The 26424-nt window shown below is 40.4% G+C and overlaps 1 protein-coding gene across 1 annotated transcript in view; it reads left to right on the forward strand.

The window, feature by feature from the left end:
• The window catches only part of CDH18 (cadherin 18), a 452445-nt gene that overhangs the window by 119945 nt on the left and 306076 nt on the right, over positions 1–26424 (forward strand). The window contains exon 2 of the mRNA XM_038770457.1: positions 16745–16836. The gene's annotated coding sequence lies outside the window, so the exon portion shown is untranslated. The remainder of the gene's footprint in view (positions 1–16744; positions 16837–26424) is intronic.

The raw sequence follows: 26424 nt of genomic DNA on the forward strand, positions 1-26424 counted from the left end.
TGCCTGTTATTGGTAGAACACTGTGCTAAGTAACAGAGAGTATGGTAGAGTTAGAGTATATGCTCCCTGTCCTTCAGGAGATTTTGATTTAGCAAGAGAGATGGGCCCAAAATAAATGACAAGAAGGAGGATAAAGAGACTGGAAAAATGGTGGCTATTGATTATATCATGCAGTGACATCAAAAGCAAAATCCAATAGGGACCACATTTTATCATTCTCTGTCGGTCCCTGGAGTGCAGTTCCCTGCTCACAGTAGGTGCTCAAAAAGTATTGTTGAATTGAAAAACCAGTAAAATGCTGTGCTGTGAATGGATTGGCCATTTTAGCGATAAAATTTAGGAACCAAGTCATGCTAATCATAACACAAAAAGTTCATCAATCTAGAGATGCGGGAGATCCTTGGTAGTGCCCATTCTTTCCATCTCGTGTCACATGTCTTGTTCTGAAATGAAAAGGAAGTCCATGTGTTTTAATGCAAGGCACATATTTCTACCCCATCCATCCTCACACTTTTTAACACATCCACCGTTATAGACACAGCACACTTCTCCTCAAGTTCAAGACAAGTTCAAGACATCTCAGCCTGGAACCAAAGATGCCGCAGCGTTAATGTCTCTGAACTGGGGACACTTTATTCTTTCCTTCCAGCAAGCCAGTTTCTTAAGGAAACTGCATCTCAATATCTATTTTCCGGTCGATTGCATGGTAGCTGGTATACACAGAGAGAAACAAATAATAGACACCAAAAAGTGGGGGCCTATTTGCTATACATTCATGGCATGTTTACCTGTGTTTTGTTTCTGACCTTATGAAAGCCTTTTTTTTGCTCATGTAATGCTATTATATTGAATATAACCATTGAACCGAAGGATCCATCTGCTTTCACAAGACAGGGCTTGAGAATCAATCTAGTCGAGGTTAGTTTCTCCACTTTCTCTATCTGAGGGGTTTATCATGTAAATAATTTTGGATCTGAAACCGAGGCAAGAGCCTTTCGTTTGCAACTTGGAATCCAGAAATCCCAATTAATGAGATTTCATTTGAATGCCCCCTGCTCTGTAGAGTGAGTAGAAATGGAATAGGAAGCCAACATAATGTCTTAATGCTTTCAATCAGGCCACAGATTATTGTTACCGTTTTCATGATCACCCTTGTCATCATTACGTGATGCTGTAACTCTGCCCTAGACTATTCTAATGCATCTGTGGTAAATGAAAATGATGGATCACCTGAGCTCAGAACAGGCATCTCTCTTCAGGGAAGTGTTTAAACATTGTAAAACTCATCAAGCTCCTGAGGCTGAACTCCTAATGGTTTGATTTTGTTTAGTTATACAATTCAAATCTGGGTTTTTAAATTTCCTACTGAAAGCCTGGGCAAAAGGGATAAAAACTGTTTTTTTTTTTTTTTTTTCTTTCCTGGAGTAAATCTGGTGCCAGACTGATTTTTATTGGAACTCTGTGAGTCAGTGTTTAATCATAATGAGCCATCTCCTCATCAGACCCTGAATCATTCCAAGTAATAAGATGGTAATTATGATATATGTATGCTGCGGGGTCACAAGTAATGATGATGATAATAATAAGGATAATCGTAGTATTAACTTCTTACTGTGTATTATGTGTTAACTCTGGGGTTGATACATGATATTCATAATCAATCAATCAATCAATCGTATTTATTGAGCGCTTACTATGTGCAGAGCACTGTACTAAGCGCTTGGGAAGTACAAATTGGCATCACATAGAGACAGTCCCTACCCAACAGTGGGCTCACAGTCTAAAAGGGGGAGACAGAGAACAGAACCAAACATACCAACAAAATAAAATAAGTAGGATAGAAATGTACAAGTAAAATAAATAAATAAATAAATAAATAGAGTAATAAATATGTACAACCATATATACATATATACAGGTGCTGTGGGGAAGGGAAGGAGGTAAGACGGGGGGATGGAGAGGGGGACGAGGGGGAGAGGAAAGATGGGGCTCAGTCTGGGAAGGCCTCCTGGAGGAGGTGAGCTCTCAGCAGGGCCTTGAAGGGAGGAAGAGAGCTAGCTTGGCGGATGGGCAGAGGGAGGGCATTCCAGGCCCGGGGGATGACGTGGGCCGGGGGTCGATGGCGGGACAGGCGAGAGCGAGGTACAGTGAGGAGATTAGTGGTGGAGGAGCGGAGGGTGCGGGCTGGGCAGTAGAAGGAGAGAAGGGAGGTGAGGTAGGAGGGGGGCGAGGTGATGGACAGCCTTGAAGCCCAGGGTGAGGAGTTTCTGCTTGATGCGCAGATTGATCGGTAGCCATTGGAGGTTTTTGAGGAGGGGAGTAATATGTCCAGAGCGTTTCTGGACAAAGATAATCTGGGCAGCAGCATGAAGTATGGATTGAAGTGGAGAGAGACACGAGGATGGGAGATCAGAGAGAAGGCTAGTGCAGTAGTCCAGACGGGATAGGATGAGAGCTTGAATTAGCAGGGTAGCGGTTTGGATGGAGAGGAAAGGGCGGATCTTGGCAATGTTGCGGAGCTGAGACCGGCAGGTTTTGGTGACGGCTTGGATGTGAGGGGTAAATGAGAGAGCGGAGTCGAGGATGACACCAAGGTTGTGGGCTTGTGAGACGGGAAGGATGGTAGTGCCGTCAACAGAGATGGGAAAGTCAGGGAGAGGACAAGGTTTGGGAGGGAAGACAAGGAGCTCAGTCTTTGACATGTTGAGCTTTAGGTGGCGGGCGGACATCCAGATGGAGATGTCCTGAAGGCAGGAGGAGATGCGAGCCTGGAGGGAGGGGGAGAGAGTAGGGGCAAAGATGTAGATCTGGGTGTCATCAGCGTAGAGATGATAGTTGAAGCCGTGGGAGCGAATGAGGTCACCAAGGGAGTGAGTGTAGATTGAGAACAGAAGGGGACCAAGCACTGAACCTTGGGGAACCCCCACAGTAAGAGGATGGGAGGGGGAGGAGGAGCCTGCAAAAGAGACTGAGAAAGAACGACCGGAGAGATAAGAGGAGAACCAGGAGAGGACGGAGTCTGTGAAGCCAAGGTCAGATAGCGTGTTGAGGAGAAGGGGGTGGTCCACGGTGTCAAAGGCAGCTGAGAGGTCGAGGAGGATTAGGACAGAGTATGAGCCGTTGGATTTGGCAAGCAGGAGGTCATTGGTGACCTTTGAGAGCGCAGTTTCCGTGGAATGAAGGGGACGGAAGCCAGACTGGAGGGGGTCGAGGAGAGAGTTGTTGTTGAGGAATTCTAGGCAGTGCGTGTAGACAATAAGAGAAATAGCATGGCTCAATGGAAAGAACACGGGCCTGGGAGTAACAGGTCATGAGTTCAAATCCTGGCTCCTCCAATTGTCAGCTGTGTGACTTTGGGCAAGTCACTTAACTTCTCTGTGCCAGTTACCTCATCTGGAAAGTGGGGATGAAGACTGTGAGCCCCACATGGGACAATCTGATCACCTTGTATCCTCTCCTGCACTTAGAACAGTGCTTTGCACATAGTAAGCACTTAACAAGTTAGTGCCATTATTACAATTATTATTATTATCTCATCAGCCACAGTCCCTGCTTCACACAGGGTTCACAAGTTGAAGAAGGAGGAAGGAAATAAAACAGATAGCTGATCCCCATTTTACAGAGAAGGAAACTGAGGCACCGAGAAATTAAGTGACTTGTTCCAGTCACCAGGTAGATAAGTGGTTGAGCAGAATCGGAACCTAACTCACCTGACTCAGTCCATGACCTTTCCTCTAACCCACACTGCCTTCTCTTCCCCATAATCATTTCTATAATTATGACTTTTTTCATTCCCTTTCTAACCTGTTGGCCCTGTAGGCTGGGAGATCTTCAAGAATATTTGGTTTGGGTGTGTGAGATGGACTGCTGAATCTTTTCAGTGTCTGTCAACCTAGGCTGGAGTCTAGTGAGCTTCTGGTGTGGAGCAATTCTTGTCTCTTAAAAGCCTTACTTACTCCCAAGAAGTGAATTTTCCAACAGATAGGGCCTGTTAAATACTCAGAAGGTCTTAAGATCGGCTTGCCTTTAAAATCATTAAAAAAAATTCTGAAGTTATATAGAAACAAAAGCGTTACTTATGGCCCGGTAGATATTTTTCTGAAGTAATAGGAAAAGACAAATGAGGCCCCGTAAAATCGAAGACAAAACTCCTTAATTCCATACCTCTGTGATCACAGTTGGTAGTATTCATTGAGCATATACTGTTTAACGAAACACAGCAGTAAATCCTGGCATATTATCCCAACTCCACCACTTGTCTGCTTTGTGACCTTGGGTAAATCACTTCACTTCTCTGTGCCTTAGTTACCCCATCTGTAAAATGGAGATTAAGACTGTTAGTCCGGTGTAGGACAGGGACTGCATCCAATCAAATTTCTTGTATCCCCCTCCACCCCACCCCCCCAGCACTTATTACAGAGCTTGGCATAAATACCAGAATTATTATTATTATTATCATCATTATATCAGCGGTAAAAGACAATATCCTCACCCTCATGGAACTTACAATTTAACAGCAGAGAAAGATTCAGTCACAAGCAGAAGGTGGGTAAAATGATAGTGCACTATCAGGAATGAAATTTTTTTTAACCATACAAGTATGATTTAAAGTGTCAAACATCAATCATTACATTTTGAATCTGAGGAAAATTTCAAGGTTGTCTTTTCCCTGGCCCGTAGTGCTACTTAAATAATTAATTTAAGGATAATAGAAGTTTGCAAAACAGTGGGGATGAACCTGGCTCCTTTCTTATTGTGAGTAGTCAGAGAATCAGCTTTTAGCTCTCAGTGAATTTCCTCCCAGAATACACAGTGGACTCATAATGGTTTCAGTGAACTGGATCATAAACCTGGTCAGCGGGGATTAACGGCAGAGAATGAAAAACGGTTGTTGCCAAACCAGGGTTATGTCTAAAGCACTTTACATTTAGCGGTGTGATGGTGATCTCTACTTTGCTTATTAAAAGTAGCAATACAAGAAGCTTATGGCACAAAACAGAAAATAATGAGACATACTGGTACTGCATTGTAAGTTCCTAATGAACTGAGGTCATGCCACTTAATTGTTTTGTATTTCCCTAATGAAGCAGTCTTGCCTAGTGGAAAGTGCTTGGAGGGCTTGGATTCTAAGTCATTTGTCTGGTGTGTGACCTTGGGCAAGTCACTTAACTTCTCTGTGTCTCATCTACCTCTTCTGTAAATTTGGGATTGCTAGTACTAGTAATAGTAATAACAATTATGGTATTTAAGGACTTACCATACTAAGCGCTGGGGTGGATACAAGCAAATCAGTTTGGACACAGCCCCTGTCTTGCATGGGGCTCACGGTTTGAATTCCCGTTCTACAGATGAGATAACTGAGGGACACAGAAGTGAAGTGACCTTCCCAAGGCCAACCAGCAGACTAGTGACTGAACCGGGATTAAGACTGTGAGCCCTGTGTGGGACATGGGCTGTATACAACCTGATTATCTTGTATCTATTCCATCATTTACTACAGTGACTGCCACATAGTATAAGCACTTAACAAATACCCTAAAAAACAAACGAAAACTAGATTCTTTGACTCCAGGGTCTGTGTTCCTTCTACTAGACCATGCTGTCTTAGAATAGGATCGGTATACTCTATTGCTCATTTTTTTCAATGTCTACATCCACCAAAATTTGAGACTGAATTGACCTGCATTATCGTAGCAACTTTCTCTGCGATGAGGGAGCTATTGCTTGGCCTTTCTAGGTTAAATAGCTACATGAAGAAGGACTTAGTGAAGCAGATTGTAAGTCCTTGAAGGCAGGGATCATGTCTATGATTCTTTTTTTCCCTTTTTTTTTAATGGTCTCTGTTAAGCACTTACTATGTGCCAGGCACTGTACTAAACTCTTTGATAGATATGAGCTAATCAGGTTGAATGCAGTTTCTGTCCCATATGGGGTGCTCAGTCATAATACCCGTTTTACAGATGAGGTAACTGAGGCACAGAGAAGCAAAGTGACTTGTCCAAGGTCACACAGCAGACAAATGGCAGAGTTGGGATTAGAACCCAGGTCCTCTGGCTCCCAGCCCTGTGATTTTTCCACTGTCATGCTGCTTTTCTTCCAAGTGTTTAGTTGCACTTGGCCGAGCTCTTAGTAGAGTGCTTTGCACACAATAAATGCTCACTAAATTTCATTGATTTGGTTGATGGAATATGAGGATTGTGACCCCTTCTAGACTGTGAGCCCATTGTTGGGTAGGGACCATCTCTATATGTTGCCGACTTGTACTTCCCAAGTGCTTAGAACAGTGCTCTGCACACAAGAAGTGCTCAATAAATGTGATTGAATGAATGAATAAGGAAAGGGAGATTGTTTCCTTTATCAAGTACATTTATCCTTAATCAAGATTTAAAAGGGAAGCAAAAAGTATACATTTGGCTATGTTGAGAAGTGATTTTTTTAAGGAAAACAATGAATTCTTGTGGATTTGCATGTCTAGCCTATTGTACAACTGGACATTCTTAGATAATTTAATATCTGAACATTTTTAATAGTGGAAATGTACTTGAAAGTCACTTCATTTTTAATATTAGCATCTGAAAAATCATCAATAGTTTGCTCTGACTTTATAAGGTGGCTTTAGACTGGTACTAGTAATTAGTTTGATTTCAGTTACATCACAGAATTTTGTTTGGTTACTTTTTTGTTCCAGTATCCTCTTTTCTAACCTTCTTCTTCAGTAAATCATCTCTGGACTATCCAGGGAAGCCACAGATGTGATATCAAGTGAAATGGATATGTTTGGCTTTGCAAGTTGAGTATCTCTTAACTTACTTATGCCAGAGGCACAGCAGGATTTTTTCACTTGAGGAGCACTCACTGACTACAAGTCAAAACATACTGCCCAGATTATCAGTAGTCCTACATCTTTTGTTCTTTCAAGTTTTTACAGTTATCCTATGGAGCATCACAACTAGAATCACTTGAAATATTGAAAATCCTGGGGCCATTCTTTCCTACACACTCACATATCCATTATAGTGTGTCTGCCCAGAGACAGCTCCCTGAAACCTGAATGAAACGTCAATCTGTAGCTCGACAAAGGTCTACTCACAAAAAGTACATACCGAATTATAAATTGATTTATTCTTCATTCTTCTCTCCCCCACCCCACCTTTCTTTCTCTTTCTCCCTGATCTGATGCCTGTAATCAGAATTATTAATCATTTCCTAGGAATCTTCCTTTCACCTTACTCCCTTGGCACCACTTCTGTTTCCCAATCCCCCACTGGCTCTGACTCCAAAAGGAAGTCAACTTCTGAATGCTTATACTTTTAAGCTCTGCAGTGATATGATTCAGTCCTGCTGTACTTATTCCACCTCCCCCATCCCTTCTTTCCCTTCATTAGGAGCCCAAATCATCCACCTCTAACACCCACTCCAGGTAACAGAAACAATCATCTACCATCCACCAGACACCACCGTGAACTTTTCTGAGCCACTTGGATCCCTTTTTCATATTCTTTCTTTCTCCATCCCTTCATTGATCCTTGGAGACTTCAATAACTACATAGATATTCCTGATGCCCCCTTTTTTTTCCACTCCTCAACTGCACAGACTTCCTGCTCCTCTCTTTTAATGTCTATTTCCCCGTATAGACTTTAACCTCCTTGTGGGCAGGGATCACATCAACCAATTTGGTGGTGTTGTATTCATTCCTTCATTCAGTTGTATTTATTGAGTGCTTACTGTGTGCAGAGCACTGTACTAAGCACTTGGGAAGTACAAGTTGGCAACATATAGAGGCGATTCCTACTTAACAATGGGCTCACAGTCTAGAAGGGGGAGACAGACAACAAACCAAAACATGTAGACATGTATCAAAATCGTCAGAACAAATAGAATTAAAGCTATATGCACATGATTAACAAAATAAGTAGAATAGTAAATATGTGCAGGTACTTTCCCAAGCGCTTAGTGCAGGAGTCCACCCCCAGTGAGCACTCAATAAATGCTATTGATTGATCGATTGGCTTAGGACCTGTTTTCAAAATGGCTTCTTGATAGCCTGGTTTTTGCAGAGATTTCGCTCAACAAATATCAACTCTCTCTCCTGATTGGCACCTACCAGCCTTTGTTGTAGTATGTGTCTCTCCTTTAAGGGAGGCATTGGGCCTGATTTTTCCATTGTCCTCCCAAAGAGCTTAATGCAGTGCTTTGTGCGCATCAGATGTTCAGGGAATGTTACTGGTTACTTGCTTCATTGTTTATTGCTTCTTCTGCCTGTCCTCTTTATAGGGTAAGAAATCCCCCTTCTGGCTCAGCTAAGAGTATTCCTTACCTTTTAACTGGTGGTTGGTCTCCTTTACTACAAAGATATTTCTGATTATTTAAAATAAGTGCATTCCACCAAAAAAACTCACAGCTTTTGATAAAATTGCCAAAATATTTTACGAGAAGGATAACATAATTTGATTGAAGCCGGTAGCCTAATGGAAAGAGCACGGGCCCAGGAGGCAGAGAACCAGGGATCTGGTATATGACCTTGGGCAAGTCATCTTATTTCTCTGGGCCTCAGTTTATTCATCTGCAAAATGGGGATTCAGTACCTCTTCACACACCCACTTGGACTGTGAGCCCCATGTGGGAAATGTACTGTGTCCAACCTGATTAACTTGTGTTTACCCCAGCACATAGAACAATCCTTGGCACATATTTAGCTATTAACAAATACTATTGTTATTATTTATTTCATTGTTCTTAATAATATTTATGCAATGCATAAAAACTTTGCATGAAAAATAGAATTATTGCATTTTGAAATCAGTGCCTCAGACTATCTTTGAGTGCATATCATGATAGCCTGCATGTATTAAGATATCCATGTAATTTTGGTGATTTCTTTTTATAGCTGCCTTGAACACCGAATATATCTTATTTTGTTGTGACAGGAGAAGTAGCTCTTTCTAGGTAACATTATTTGTTTAGATTATCTTGTACTTAATTTGGTTTTGCAATTTGAAAGAATGGTGACCTTATCCTCAGGCAGGAAATAAACATTCAATGTGGTCTCACCTTGTACAAATGATAAGTCATTCCACCAACATATGGGTAAACAGATGCGTATTTATTTTGATCCCAGTTGAAATATGAAGAGTCTCCTCAGCATAATTAATTCAAATTTGTAGTAAGAAAGGGAAAATTGAGCTAAAAAATCTGTACACTGAAATCAATGGATTATTTGGCAATTGTCCCGACCAAGTGCATGTGCCCATAAATAACTGTTTCTTCTGCCATTATAGTAAGTCCTATACAGAGAAAAGAAAGATCTCTAAATCCCTAACAGCATTCTATCTGATTCACAGAGTGGAAACATCTGTTACGGAAAAACTGAGTGCATTGAACTTGTGGTTGTCCCTGTTGGTTTGTGGTTAGCCTTGTCTTGTCTTATGCCATTGAGTTGTCTTTGACCCACAGTGACGCCATGAACACATCTCTCCCACAACACCCCACATATATCTGCAATTATTCTGGTAGTGTATCCATAGAGTTTTCTTGGTAAAAAAAAAAAAAATATGGAAGTGGTTTACCATTGCCATTAACACTGCCTCCTTCCGCATGGTTGGCCTAGACGATCAATATAAGAATTAAACTAAAAATGTGATGCTATTTTGAAACAATAATGACTTTGGCTTAGAGGAACAGAATAGCCTTTGCTCACAAGATATACTGTCTTTGCCCTTGTGGTATAGTCCTTCTGATTTCATCTTCCCTGACCTCGAGATGTTTACAATCTAATGGGGGGGGGGAGAGAGAGAGAGAGAGAGACTGAAATAAATTACAGGAAGGAGGAAGCACTAAAGCATCAAGATATGTGAATCAGTGCTGATGGGGAGAAGAACCAATTTCTGAGGGGATGCAGACATGTTGAAGCAGTGGTTAGAGAGTGGGAGAGACTTGGGGACATGAGAGGTTTTTTTTAGTTTTATGTATGTATATGTACGTATTTGGACATGTGCACATATTTTATGTACAAATCTTTCATTTATGTTAATACCTGTCTCCCCCTCTAGACTGTAAGCTTGCTGTGGGCAGGGATTGTATCTATTGATATAATATAGTTTCCCAAGCATTTAGCACAGTGCTTTGTGCTCAGTAAGTGCTCAACAAATAGGATCACATGAATGAGTGACTGGAAGGCATCCTTGAGGAGATGTCATTTATGAAGGGCTTTTGAAGTTGAGGAGAGCAGTGTTCTACCAGATGTGAAGGAGGACGATATTCTAGGAAGAAGGGGGAACGTGAGCAAGAGGTTGACGCAGCTTGAGAAGAACAAAGTGAGAAAAGAGCGATTATAAGTGGGAGGGAGAGAGCTGATTGAGTGCCTTCAAGCCAGAGATTAGAATTTTTTGGCTGATGCAAAGTTAAATAGGCACGCATTGAAGGTTTTTTTTGAGGAGTGGATAGACATGAGCTTAATTATGCTTTATAAAAGTAATCCTGTTGCAGAGAAGGTATGTACTTCAAAAGGAAGTGACTGGAGACAGGGTGGAGGCTGTTGCAAAAGTCAATCAGGATAGATTCACTCATTCAACCCTATTGCATGCTTACCGTTTGCAGAGCACTGTACTAAGTGCTTGGAAAGTACAATTTGGCCCAGAGCAGTGTAGTGGCAGTAATAATGGAGAGAGAATGTTATAGAGGAAAGACCAACCAGCATATTGAATGCAGGCATTGAGAGGTATTACTGCTTCTCTGTGCTAGGTACTGTTCTAAGCACTAGGGCAGATAAAAGAAAATTGGGATGAACATAATCCCTGTCGCACTTGGGACTCACAGTCTCAATCCCCATTTTGCAGATGAGGTAACTGAAGCTCGGAGAAGTTAATGAGAAATGAACTCACACAGCAGACAAGAGGTAGAGCCAGGGTTAGAACCCAGCCCCCTGGCACTTAAGTACACACTGGTAATTTATTACAATGCCTGTCTCACTCCTCTATACTGTAAGCACTTGGTGCATTGGGAATATATCTACCAATTCTTTTATATTGTATTCTCCCAAGTGCCAAGTACAGTGCTCTGCACACAGTAAGCACTCAATAACTGTCACTGATTGCATCACCGTGGAAAATGAGAACTGTTCAATGAATAGATAAATCAAGTTGGCTATTATAATGAACCAAACGGATACTTAAGGTAAAAAAAAATTATGGGAAATTGCTAGCCATCTTCCAAAAGGTGGACATATAGATACCTGCACATATAGGCTTGCACACATATATGCTTATGCACTTGCGTATGTATGTATAGTTGTCTTTCATATTTGAAAATGATGCTACAGGTCTAATTCTTGTTAGATTGGAAAGATCATTTCAGAATCAACTTCCCCTCCCTTCATTCCAGCCGTTTACATTCTTACTTCCTCTTATTTGCTCTTCAGAAACTAAAGGAGAAAGAAAGGTTAAGGGTTGTGTTCCCTTGACAGTTGTAAAATAGAATTGATAAATCTTTTTCTGGTGTGGAAAGGGCACATTAGTGTGTAGGACGAGGTTGTGTATTCATAAGTCCATGATAAAGTAAGGTTATTTCTGCAATGTATTTTAACCTTCTTTCCAAAGCAAGAGAATGGAGGTTGATATGGTGTATATCATGAGTTTTTGAGATGAAATCCATAGAAGGTATTACTATTTGATATTCAGTGATAATCTGTACTCTGTGATTTAACAGTGCATATTCAGGGGTTCCCAGGATTTACTTGTGAATTTGTATAGACAATTTTTCTATTTTCTTTGCCCAGGAAAGTGTCAGTATATTTATTTCCACTAACACAAGGAGCATTATCTAAAACGGGCAAGCTTCAATTTTTTGCTCTGTTAGAATTTTCAAGATCTGACTCTGATCTAATCCCAGCTTTGCTATTTGTCTCCTATGTGACCTTGGGCAAACCACTTCACTTCTCTGTGCCTCAGTTACCTCATCTGTAAAGTGGGGATTAAGACAGCCCCACGTGGGACAATCTGATTACCCTGTATCTTCCTCAGAGCTTAGAGCAGTGCTTGGCACATAGTAAGTGCTTAACAAATACCACTATTATTATTATTATCTGCAAATTATTTTACTTGTATTTGTGTAGTCATAGGACTCTTTTTTTCTGTGCCAATTTCTTGTACTTGTAATTTATATAACTTGTAATAGAGAACTTAAGCACTGTGCTTACATGTGACTTTTCATTAAAAAACCCCTCCAAGTCCTTTGAGTTGAAAAAATAGTTCACTCTGTTCTAGTCCAAGGACCTGTGAGAGAAGCAAGATTGTGTGCTGTAAATCTTGTTCAAATTTCCCTCAGCTGCATGGGCTTGGATTTTTACATTTCATGTCATCTTTGAGCAGTGGGGACAGAATCAATCAATCAATTAGTGGCATTTGTTCCCCACATCACCTGTATATATGTTTGTACATATTTATTACTCTATTTATTCATTTTACTTGTACATATCTATTCTATTTATTTTATTTTGTTAGTATGTTTGGTTTTGTTCTCTGTCTCCCCCTTCTAGACTGTGAGCCCACTGTTGGGTAGGGACTGTCTCTGTATGTTGCCAACTTGTACTTCCCAAGCGCTTAGTACAGTGCTCTGCACACAGTAAGCGCTCAATAAATACGATTGATTGATTGATTTGTTAAGTACTAACTCTGTGCCGGGCACTGTATTAAGCTCCAGGGTAGCTGCAAACTAACCAGGTTGTACACAGCCCATGTCCCACATGGAGTTCCCAGTCTTAATCCCCATTTTACAGATGAAGCAACTGAGGCACAATGAAGTGAAGTGACTCTCCCAAAGTCAAACAAGCGGCAGAGCTAGGATTAGGACCCAGGTACTTATGCCTTCCATTCATTCATTCATTCAGTCGTATTTATTGAGCGCTTACTGTGTGCAGAGCACTGTACTAAGCGCTTGGGAAGTACAAATTGGCAACATATAGAGACGGTCCCTACCCAACAGTGGGCTCACAGTCTAGACTTCTAGGCCTGTGTTCTAGCCACTAGACAATACTGCTTCCCGTATGCAACAGAGCACTGTACTAAGCTTTTGAGAGTGCACAGTACAAAAGAGTAGGCATAGATGATCCCCGCTCACAAGAAGCCAACAGAATAGAGGGAGTTACATTATCAATATAATTTCATATGACAAAAGAGTACACCTAGAACTGTTTTACAGTTTCTCTGCATCTAGATTGTAAGTTCATTGTGGGCAGGGAATATGTCTGTTCTTATATTCTACTCTCTCAAGTGCTTAGCACAGTGTTCTGCACACAGTAAGCTCTCAATAAATATGATCAACTGAAGGACAGACAAGCTCATGACACACAGATGTACACTTCGAACCCGGCTCACCTTGCATGTTACGGGATCATGACAGCCTCAGTCTATCGAAGACCAAGCTTTATTGCCCCTCCTCCACGGAATTCAGGCTTCTAATTACATTTTTTTCCAGTGTCGCAATGATTTTGCTTAAGGCTTTTGTAGTTTTTTAAAGTACATTCTTAGCTAAACGTTTCAAAATGATTTTTCTCATCATATCAACATTGCTTGTGCCTTGCCAACTTTTGAAATGCGGCTTGGTTCCCCAGGTTTAACTCAACCTTCCATGGAACCAGTGCTGTTTTCCACATCAGCACCAATTCTTCTATAATAATAATAATGGCATTTATTAAGTGCTTTCTATTTGCAAAGCACTTAATGGATGTCATGCAGTTTCCACAGTGTGAACTTCCACTGATGAAAGGAGTCTCTGTTTACCTTGTCAAAGGATTCAAGGAGAGGGTCGTCTCCCTTATTGCTCTGTTTCTCTTTGACATGCATTTGTCTCTGCCACTAAATCACTGGAATTTAAGCATGTAATTATCCATTCTCATTAGCTAATGGTGATAGTGGCTAATAAGATTCTTTACCAATTTATGACTTTCTCTTTATCACCATTCACCAATGGTATCATTTCAGGGTGATCCTAAAGTTAGTTCAAAAATGACCCTTGCTTTCAGGACTGAGCAGCACCTTGTAACAAAGATCAAAGGGTTATTTATTCATTAGGGAACTAATTGTGTTATACAGAGAAAATGACTCTCCAAAGCCATTTTGCCTGTATGTTCCTTAGTAAGTGTTCAGGATTATCAGAATAATGAGGCACTCACTGTGCCTTGTTCTCATCTTTCCCATTGTCAACCTCGTGCCCACTCTCTCCCATTCCCAGAATTCCCTCACACCTTATATTTGATAGACTACAGTTCTCCCCATTTCTCAAGCCCCTCGGAAATCACATCTCCCCCAGGAGAACTCCATTTATGATTCCCAATTTCCCAACCTCCATTCAGCCCTTCTGTGCCACGGAAGCACTTAGAGGATAAACAAAACATTTATGGCTAACTAATTTAGACTGCCTTGACAAATGAAGGGCTTCTTGTTGTTTGGATTCCTTCGGTTAAAACTCTGGTGCCCCTCCTACCCACTTCTCTGGTTCCATCCAGCAGGTCTACTTTTGGGGAAATCGGTCTACCAAGATCCGATTGGGAGGAAAGCTGCCTGCTGAGCTTCCTTTACCAGGTCCCACTTGGAAAAAAAACAAGAGAGCCTCCTACCAGCTTTTCTGTCTCTTGGCCATGGAGCCCCAGAGAAAACCTAGGCAAGACCCTGCTCCACCCTGCTTTGCCTCTCAGCCCCACCTCCTCTTTACTTGGACTGCTCGGTAGACTTTAAAAAAGGAAGATCTGCTTCGTAAAGACACCTATAAAGGGGTCGATATTGGGAAATTGGCCAGATGTGAGGATCTCTGTCCATAAATGAGTGGTGTCACTTCAACTCACCTTCACTTTCCCCTGGATCTCATGCATGAGAAATGACAGCAATGGTTTCATGAGTTGATTTGTTTTCTGATGGTGCTGATGTTTAGGCTTAGCCGCTCTTTTATTTTTTCTGTTTCAAATGATATTTCTTAAGTGCTTACTGCTTGCCAAGCACTGTTCTCAGTGCTGTGATAGCTACAACCTAATCAAGTTGGACACAGTCCCCGTTCCATGACTAAGTAGGAAGGAAGAGGATTTAATCCCCATTTTACAGATGAGGAAACTGAGGCAAAGAGAAGATAGTGATTTACACAAGGTCACGTAGCAGGCAAGTGGCAAAGTAGGGATTTGAATCCAGGTCCTCCGACTCCACAAGGCCATGCTGCACTTTGCACAAAGTAAGCACTCAGTAAACACAATTGAATTGAATCTCTTGATGGTCTAAAACAGTCATTACAGAAAAAGACCTAGAAATGAGAACATCAAAACTCCATGTTATCATTTTGCTATTGTTTAAAAGAAAAAACGACAAAAAACCTTCAATTTCAGCTTTTTTTTTTTTGCTTTTGAAATAGAGGGATATGGTTCATCCTAATATTTGACAAGGTCCAATGGGGTATGAATAGGAGAGAACAAGTATATGGAAAGGGGTGAGCCCGTTATTGGGTAGGGACCGTCTCTATATGTTGCCGATTTGTACTTCCCAAGCTTTTAGTACAGTGCTCTGCACACAGTAAGTGCTCAATAAATACAATTGTATGCATAATGAGGAAAATAATGCATCAAACTGTGAAATCAAGTATATCCAAGCCTTGTTTCTTCAGTTCATGTTATAGCACTGGTCACCAAAAAATGCTGAAATAGAGACCTGCACTGTAGATTGTGATGGTCCAAGTTATAATTTGGTGAACTGGTAGGTGAATTCATTCATTTATTCAATCATATTTATTGAGCACTTACTGTGTGCAGAGCGCTTGGGAAATACAAGTTGGCAACATATAGAAACGGTCCCTACCCAACAACTGGCCCTAAACTTTGCAAATAAATAAAATAACTATACTGATAAATTTTAGAGCTTCAGCTCTGCTGGTTTAGTGGTCTGATTTCTTTCAACCCAGCATATCAGTTGCAAGGTTTAATTCTATGAGGTTTTCAGTGAGTTGCATGAAGGAACAGAATTTCTATTGGGCTCATCGTCAAAACTATAGCAAGTTTCACCTTCATATATTCCCAAGGTTATTCAAAGAGCATTAAATTCTCAAATTTCAGTGGATTGAAATTGTCTTCCATAATCTTATTATTTCAATCATATACTTATATTTTTTCCTCTTCTAAAAGTGATTTTGGAGCAGTTTGAAAACAAAATCTATAACTTTTTGGTAGCAAAGTAGATGGGTAGGAAGGCAATTTACAGGAGATGTATTCTAGACCATCTTTCTGAATGTGTCCAGTTTGACCATTTAAAATATGATAGATATATAATTTAAGTAACATGAGGGCATGCAATTACTTGCATATTAATTCCTTATAATTTACAATAATTATTTTTTGCTTGTATCCATTAAAGAAAAAAGGTTTGTAGAGTCATATTTCAAAATAAGGGCTGTGATCACAACAGTGCAGTTCGGGATATGAGAAATCAGTGATAATGAAAGTCCAAATTTGAGAAGAAGCATTTCTCATAAACAAGGTGTTCAAGGAATAAATGAAGAGCAGTGCACAGGGAGTGGAAGTCTGAGTTTCTTCTCCCAGAGAGACCCAACTAGTCTGTGCTGCATCTTTTTATGATCTGCAGTAGTCACTACAGTAAGAGATCTAGGAATGATCACCTCAAAACTCCATAAGGAGAAGTTTTTTTTCATTACTGTACTCAGGTTGTGGTATCCCACTTCATGTTTTTGATTAAATGAATTGTCATTTTCTTACAGAGAATCCGGCAATTTAAGACAAAAGAGATTCAGCCCCGAGTGGAGCAACACTAAGTGGATCCTCCAAGATCGCACCTGTCGATATCCATAAGGTAATCTGTTTAGTGGATTTCCTGTTACTGAAGTAAAATGTTGGTGATTCTGATGGCCTAAAAACATTGGAAGGAGGAGAGCAGACTCTCATAAACATGAACCAGCATGGTAGACAAACACTTACTGAGAGAGAAAAGAGAATAATCCCCCTTCCCACAACTTTCACTCTTATGTGGTATGATTTTGTTCGATGGTCATATTTGAACTTCCCATCTGTGTACAAAAGAGCCTTGTAGCTGGGGGACACGCAAACTCTGTATTTTCAGGAGTTGCGCTTCCAAACTGTTTCTGCATAGGGGAAGATTTTCCCTATTATTTTCACTCAAGGTGTAATAGTAAGCATTTTCCATTGGTCCTCCTTTATGCCCTTGATGTGGCTTTGTGTGTGACTGCCATATTGTCCATATTCTCTCTACCCAAGCCTTGGTCTTGTCCTCTGCACTTCCAATTCCCTGGAGTGGTGGGGAGAGATGTTTTATCTTAAAATGCCCATGTTTGCTTCTTTTTTGATGGAACCGCATTCATAAGATCAGTTCATAATATGGAGTTATGCTTCTTTCCTTAGGCAGGTCTTGTTTTATTTACCTAAACATTTGCTGTTGTTCATAAATTTTAAAACTGCTCCTGATAGTCCCACTCTCTGTAAATATCATGAAACAGGGAATACTTTGATACTGCTTTGTTGGGGTGAAACTTAAGAAAATTTATGGGAAAACATTCCATTTTTGGTCCAACATCACAGTTCATTGCAATACATCTATTTCTAAGTGTATGTATTTTTTATGAGTATAAACGCAATGGTTCAGATAAATATTTGGAGTAAAAAATTACCATTATAATTACTTTTTGAAATCTTCCATTTCCTTAATATAAACATGATTTTTCTGAGTCTTACCAATCCTTCCCAATGAATTCTTAGGTTTTGTTTTATGGCATTAGAGCAGGATTATTGATCCCAGCAATGCATCATCATTTGAAGAGAAATGGGAAAAATGGCCTTGCAGAGGAAACCTATTTAAAATATATATATATATATATATATATATATATATATATATATATATATATATATATATATATAATTTATCCCTTGCACCAAAGGAAAGTTTAATTTTCAGAGGCAAATCAATTGAAAGGAGGAAAAATGAATAGGAAAAGCATAGGCAGTGTGGCAGTTGATTAATAGTAACGTAGCTGGGTTTTGTCTCAGGATTTGTGAGGACAGATGTTTGAGGAAAAAGATTTTCTAGAATGAAAAAAGAAACAGTAGAAAGACCAAATAGTGGACATTTGAATCTCTGGTTTGGGCAAGTTTAAGGATCGTTAATAAGTGTCCTGTCGATCGCCTGGGCAGGACTTCCATGCTGTGCTGAAACAGATCCTGAAAGGCTGAGGAGAATTTAATAATCTCAATGTTATTTGTACTCAAATGTACTAAACTGATTTTACCACTCAGCATGCCCAATGCATACTGAGTAGTCATCAAGGTTTTGATAGGTCAATAGTCACTTGAAAGCATTTTACAATCAGGAAAATAGAAGAACAAAAATGGCATTCAATCTCTTTTTGAAAGGGCAGGCATATAATTTGTTCCCTCCATGATCATCAATCAATTGACAGTATTTATTGGGCACTTACTGAATGCAGACCATTGTACTATACAATGCACAATGCAACAGAGCTGGTAGATGCCATCCCTGCCCACAGGAAGTTTACTTTCTACAAGTCTCTTTTTCCCTTTTTCTCCACTAACATCCTTACCCAAGTTTTTCACACTGGTTTTCCCTCTTCACTGCCTCTCCAACTTCATATTTCTCTTCAACCTTACAGGGAAACCACAAAGACACAAATGAACCTAGACTGTAAGCTTAAAAATAATTTTAATAATAACTTTGGTCCTTGTTAAGATTTTACTGTGCCAAACACTGTTCTAAGTGCTGGGGTAGATACAAGTTAATCCGGTTGGCCACCATCCCTGTTCCACATCTGTCTAAGTAGGAGAAAGTGGGGTCAATCCCCATTCTCCAGATGAGAAAATTGAGAGAAGTTAAGTGATTTGCCCAATGTCACCCAGCAGATTCATGTCAAAGGGAGGGTAGAATCCACGTCCTCTGGCTTCCAGAGCCTTGCTCTTTTCACTAGGGCATGCTGCTTGATGTCGGTGGGGAATGAGCCTACCAATTTTATGGTATTGTACTCTCCCAAGTGCTTAGTACAGTGCTCTGCATACAGTAAGCACTCAGTTGCCACTGATTGATATCAGCCTACTTATTTGTATCTCTCTGAGTTGCATTTCAACCCCTGGAGAGGTCATGTCCATTAAAATAGTGGTAGGAATAAAAAACAGGCCTGCTAATTCAATTTAGTCCAGTGAGCCTTCCACAATTCTCATGCATATATTGAACTTTCTTCTTGGTTTGTTATTCGTAAAGGAAACCAAGGTTGCCAAAGGTGTGGCTGAGTGGGTTGGGAGGGGAACAAGAGAGTTGCATAAAGCAACATTCTGGACCAGTCATCTGGGGAAGGAATGAGAGAAATCGGTCAACTCACTGGCAAGACCAAGTTGGGAATCCAACCCATGGATTTTCAGGCAGACATATTTTTATACTTTTTCAGTGCTTCATTTTTCTGGAAAAGTGAGCATGGCCAAGGGATTTCTTCTGATCCTTGGCCTGCAGGCTTAGAGCCAGCTGCACTGCTTTTATTGGAAGAGAAACATTTTGCAACTGGAAAAGATACTTTTGTGAGAGGGTTTTTTGTTTGTTTTGATTCCCTGTTTCTCCTGTAGCCACAAAAGGAAAATATGATAAGCTAAAATATGGGAAATTATCCTGATACATTTTAATAATGATTATATTAATTGCGATATTTAAGTTACTACTATGTGCCTCAGTGTACTAAGCACTGGGATGGGTACTTCACAAGAGGTGCATTGGGAAATACGGAAAAACACATAGAAAATGATTCAGTTTTTGACATATTTGTAATTGTACAAGTTCTGATTATGTAGCCATTTGACAATAAATCAGTTTGCAGATTGTCAACCAACTGGAGAAAATGGAGATTTGTGGAAGGTGTCAATTAGGGCTTTGTGGAATGAAATAACTATAGTATGAATTAGATTGGGCATTTCAAGGATTTGGAAAGTGAATAAGCATAGAGGACCAAAAGAAAAATATAGTTATAGCTATATACTTCACTGAGTGGAATATATTTTACAAGACAGTAGAACATTTCTTTAGTCAATTAGGATGCCAAAGATAAGTCTAGATAGAACTGAATGGGTCTTCAAAGAGCATCTTAGGCAAGTAAGGATGCAGTGTGGCCAAGTGGAAGGAGCCTGGGAATCAGGGGACCTGGTTATAATTCCAACTCTGCCACTTCTCTCTTACTTCATTTGGAAAATGGCTATCAAATCCTCCTTCCTCTGATTTAGATTGTGAGCCCCATGTGGGACAGTGACTTTGTCCAACCTTACTTTCTTGCATCTACCCCGGGGTTTAGTACAGTATCAGTGAAGAAAGTGTTATCCTACTTCCGTTCTGCCTAGAGTCACTGTTTGGATTCTCTGTTGTTCATTTTCTTTGCATCCCACAAAAGAGCAGTGTGGTGACTCTGGTGTGGTGAATGTGGCCTGGATGTTGGTGATGACTTCCTGCCACTTGATTCATTCATTCATTCATTCTATCATATTTATTGAGCGCTTGTGTGCAGAGCATTGTTCTAAACACCTGGGAAAGTACAATTCAGCAACCAATAGAGACAATCCCTGCCCACAATGGGCTCACAGTCTAGAAAGAGGAGACAGACATCAAAACAAGTAAATAAGCATCAGTAGCATTCATATAAATAGAATTAGAGATATATATTCACATCAGAATGAGTAAAACAGGTATTAATATAAATAAATAGAATTATATATATATATATATATATATATACATATATATACAAGTGCTGTGGGGCAGGGAGGGGGGTAGAACAAAGGGAGGGAGTTGGGGCAATGGGGAGGGGGAGCTGAGGAAAAGGGGGGTTCAATCTGAGAAGGCCCCTGGGGGAGGTGAGCTCTCAATAGGTCTTTGAAGGGAGGAAAAGAGCTAGCTTGGCGGATGTGTGGAGGGAGGGCATTCCAGGCTAGAGGTAGGACATGGGCCAAGGGATGACGGCAGGACAGGCCAGAACAGAATAAGCATAGAGGACCAAATGAAAAATATTGTTATAGTTATACACTTCACTGAGAGTGGAGTATATTTTACAAGACAATAGAATGTGTGTTTTGTCAATTAGGATGCCAAAAGTATGTCTACATAGAACTGAATGGGTCTATGTGTGGAGAACAGTGTGGGGGTTAGCCGTGGCAGAGGAGCCGAGTGTGCGGGCTGGGCTGGAGAAGGAGAGAAGGGAGGTGAGGGAGGAGGGGGCGAGGTGAGGTGGCAGTGGTTATCACGAAGTGTGGTTGTGGTTATTATTATTATCATTGTTATGATTATTGTGTATGTATATGTAAGTTTATTTATAATAATAATGATGGTATTTAAGTGCTTACTATGTGCTAGGCACTGTCCTAAGTGCTAGGATAGATACAAGCAAATCAAGTCAGACACAGTCCCTGTGCCATGTGGGGCTCACAGTTTCAATCCTCATTTTACAGATGAGGTAACTGAGGTATACGGAAGTGCAGTGGTTAGCTAAGATCACAAAGCCACGCTTTGCTCTTCCTGGACAGATGGACAGATGGATGGACATACAGACGGACATTAGGATGGACGGGCAGACAGATGGACATTAGGTCAGACAGACACTAGAATGGATGGACATACGGATGGACATTACTCATGTAGTTGTCTTGACCAGAACCACTGAGAAGACAAATGTGGCATCTGTGGTATATCTCATAGATGTGGAAATGTTTGACGACAATTTCCATGCATTTTATTGGCTTCCTCTGACCTTTGCTACACTGATGATTCACATTCTGATTGAGTCTCCCAGATCAAGCATGTAATTCTAGTGTATCCTTTTAGACTCCCAGATGACACATTCACATTCCTGAGTCAGTTTTCTACCTCCTTGTCTAGCCTTTCATCATTAGTCATTATATGCTCTGGGTAACAGCAGGACAGTACGTAATAGTGTTGTCCTTCAGTTGTGTGTTTGCCAGCCTCTGGGTATTCTTCCTCAGACTGACTGTACGTCTATGATGCTTTGCTGATCTAAAGAAGCATTTGGTAATTATGTACTGTCACTCTCTCTCTCTTTTATTCATTCATTCATTCAACCTTATTTATTGAGTGCTTACTGTGTGCAGAGCACTGTACTAAGCGCTTGGGATGATGATGATGATGGCATTTGTTAAGCGCTTACTATGTGCAAAGCACTGTTCTAAGCGCTGCGGGCGTTACAAGGTGATCAGGTTGTCCCTCGTGGGGCCCACAGTCTTAATCCCCATTTTACAGATGAGGTAACTGAGGCCCAGAGAAGTTAAGTGACTTGCCCAAAGTCACACAGCCGACAAGTGGCAGAGGCAGGATTAGAACCCATGACCTCTGGCTCCCAAACCTGGGTTCTTTCCACTGAGCCATATCCAAGTGCTTTGCACATAGTAAGCGCTTAACAAATGCTGTCATTATTATTTAGTGCATGTCAGGCATAGTACTAAGCACTGGGGTAGATAGAAACTAATCAGATTGGACACAGTCTGTGTCCCACATGGGGCTCACAGTTCTTAATCCTCAATTCACAGATGAGGTAACTGACTCTCAGGGAATTGAAGTGACTTGTCCAAGGTTGAAAAATAGGTGGAGTCGAGTAGGATTCGAACCCAGGCCCTTCTGACTCCGTCTCGTGTGTGTGTGTGTGTGTGTGAGATATAAATCAAAAATCTTATAAATCTCTAACTGACGTTTTCCCTGGTGGTTATGATGTCATGTTAATTAGTGAACCACAGCTTATGTAAGCTATAAAATCATTCACCATTATTGGCTAAATTTACTCAGCTGTTTACTTGATGTCTTTGTAAAAACAAAGGTAACCTATAACTTTTAAGAATTTCATTTTATTCAGATAATTATGGAAAAAAATGCTTGTTTAAACACTTGTTTTTGCCATGTATATGTCAAGCTTTTGATTCTGAATTGAAGACATGCCAGCTTTTGGTAAATGGGCCTACGAAAGTGTTTCTCAAGTGGGGGTAGTGGAGGAGAAGTTTAAAGATGATCATGATAAAATAATACAGAACAGCGTGGATTCAAGGATTATGATGACATGAAAAAGCCAGCTTCATCTCCTAAATTCCCCTCTCCCTCTTCCTCTGCCATGTTAGACTGTGAGCCCACTCTTTTAGACTGTGAGCCCACTGTTGGGTAGGGACTGTCTCTATATGTTGCCAATTTGTACTTCCCAAGCACTTAGTACAGTGCTCTGCACATAGTAAGCGCTCAATAAATACGATTGATTGATGTTGGAGAGAAGGGAAACATTGAACTTTTTGGTGGAGAAGAAATTTGTAGGAGTTCTGAGATGCACCGGTGTTCTACTGTCGGGCATACATGCCTCTTACCTTGGCCTGGTTCGGAATGGGCAGGGAACATGAACGCTAATTCCATTATGTTGTACTCTCTCAAGCACTTAGTACAGTGTTCTGCACATAGTAACAGCTCAGTAAATACCATTGGTCGATTGGTTAATTGTACTTGCAGGTTCTTTATGGCAATAAATATCTGCAAGGTGGTGTTAAAATGTACTGCTTTGCTGCAAGTTGTTTTTTTTAAAATATATCCATAATGTCTACTGGCTATTCACACTTCAGCCTCTGTCTTAAATTAAGCCAATTAATGTAGTACACATGGGGGATAAACGAATCATGAAAAATAAACCTGAAATACAATTAATTCATTATGCTTTTCTTAAAAAGAGAATCTGGGCCGTTCCAGCAGGCATTGATCCCACCTAGAGTCGTTTCCCAGAATAGTAATTGCACACCCATAGACGTGACTGAAGAAAAAAATACATGCAGTTGAAAAATCAACATCTACAATAAATCTCCTAAAGGAAATAGCTGTTGGAGGAAAAAAAAAAAAGAACTAGAAATCCCAGCAGAAAAGAATATATTCGCACTGTACTCATCAACAGCTCAGGTGGGACTTTATTAGCGGATATCTTCAGGAAAGAAATTCTAGGGAGAAATATTTCCAATAGAAATGAAAAAAAAAAGAAATATTGGTGCAGAATAAAAGAAACAAAAACACTGATCAGTCCTTGAAATAATGAAGTAGAGAGAAAATTTGCAATGTGCTTTCATCTTATACAGGTTTAGCATTTAACCTCATCCTCTCTCTTCCCTAAATTTCTTGGGGGCAGGTAAAAATTAGGGAGGGAAGAAGGGGAATAGCTATTCTTCTGTTATTCTTAAGTTATTCTTAAGCGCTTAAGCTATTCTTAAGTGCTCAATAAATGCCATTATTATTATTATTATTCTGTGTCATTGCATAATTCCAAGCTCTTAGCACAGTAATCTGCACGTAGTATGTGCTCCATAAATACCAATGATGATGCTGAGGATACCCCAAGGACAAGGCTAACCATGACCCAGAAAGCAAGGACTCAGTAGAGATGTGGCAGGGGCCTCCCAGTGCACAGTTCTTGCCTTGTGAACTTAGTAAACCTTGCTGGCCATTTTACTGGTCTCTCTGTTGGTCACCACCACAGAGCAAAGTGTGAGACTCCAGTCAGCTGCTCTCTCCTCCAAACTAGCCACAATGGAAAGACCGTGTGGCCCAGTGGAAGGAGCATGGGACTGACCGTCAGGTGTCCCAGGTTCAAGTTTCAGCTCTGCCATGGGTCTGCTGAGTGACCTCTGGCAGATAACCTAACATCTCTGGGCTTCCATTTCCTCTTCAGTGAAATTACAAATCACATGGTGGGCAGAGAATAGGTCTACCAGCTCTGTTTAATAATAATAATGGCATTCATTAAGTGCTTACTATATGCAAAGCACAGTCCTGAGCGCTGGGGAGGTTGCAAGGTGATCAGGTTGTCCCATGTGGGGCTCACAGCCTTAATCCCCTTTTTACAGATGAGGTAACTGAGGCACAGAAAAGTTAAGTGACTTGCCCAAAGTCACACAGCTGACAAGTGGCGGAGCTGGGATTTGAACCCAAGACCCATGATCTCTGACTCCAAAGCCTGTGCTCTTTCCACCAAGCCACGCTGCTTCTCTGTTAAATTGTACTCTCCCAAGTGCTTAGTTCCACACACATTAAGCACTCAGTTCCTAGGGGCTTACAATCTATCTAATTCCAATCAACCATATTTACTGAGGAAACTGAGGCGTAGGACAGTTTTTAATTTGCTTAAGATCACACAGCTAGTAAATCATGGAGTCAGATCAAAATCCAAGTTTCCTGAGTCCCGGGCCCAAGCTTTTTCCATTAGATCACTCTACATCTTCCGATAATCCAAGACTTTCTAGTTCTGCAATGTTTTCTCATGTTCAGTATGATGGTATTTTGGATATTAGGATATTACAGATCATTTGGGATAGGTTGGCTCGGATAAAAACAAGCCTGTAAAAATAGGTTTGATTTTTCATTGCTAAGGGAGAGAGCGTAAAGGAATGAATGTCTAAGCCTATTGATAAATCCAAGTTTTATTTTCTTTTGGGGAAAAAAAAGGAGTCTTACTTTGATCTAGTGGCCACGTTAGGCAGTGAGCATTGCTTTGATGCTGGCGAATCAAAACATCTGCTTTAAAATGACCGTAATTTTACTATAAAATGCCTATCAGGAGTGTGACATGTTAATTGCAGTGTAAATAAAGCTAAAGTCACATCAATTAAGAAGTAAAGTGAACATGGTTCAAACAGGCCAACATTAGGTTGCTGATGTTACTACGTCATTCTTTTGCTCTTAACTACATTAACCAAGATCATTCTGTAGCTGAAATTTTGGTTGTCATATCTAATTTATTTTCACTGATAATGACATGATGGGTCATTCTAGTACCTCTAAGTTTTAGCAGTGTGTTTATGTGGACTTTTTGTAGGTTCTTTGTGCAAAAGTCTGCATTTAAAAGCAAAGTAAATCTCACCATTCTCTTTCAAAGTGCTAGTTAGTTTTTCAGTGACTTTAACCAGAAAAGCTGCCTTGCTTTCCATCTTAGGAGGCCACTGGATGTTACCCTAGAGAAGGATTCTTTCGTATTTGAGCATTTCGTATGATTGGTCCAGGAAGTTTTCTCCTTTTTCTATAGAAGAGACAGGACTGAGAAGTATTTATTTCTTTTCACTGGAGCCTCAGGATCCCGTGAGCCCAAGCAATAATTCTCCTGACCATTTCACAAGTTGAATTTTTAGAGTTCCCTTTCTGGATGATGCTGCCTTGCAGAATCAAGCAAGAGTCTAAAGGAACATCTGACCTGGGCCCCTTCTATGTTTCTGAATTCTTCCATTCTGGCCATTTCCCAAAGAAATGAGAAAATAAACTTACAATGAATGGTGCTTACAGTCGAGAGCAGGGAGATATGAGGTAAAAAAAAAACTGTATTCAAATTGTGCAGTATTTAAAACAATAACGGGAAATAGTGAATGC

Source organism: Tachyglossus aculeatus, chromosome X3, assembly GCF_015852505.1.
Source record: "Tachyglossus aculeatus isolate mTacAcu1 chromosome X3, mTacAcu1.pri, whole genome shotgun sequence".
In the NCBI taxonomy this organism is placed as follows: domain Eukaryota; kingdom Metazoa; phylum Chordata; class Mammalia; order Monotremata; family Tachyglossidae; genus Tachyglossus; species Tachyglossus aculeatus.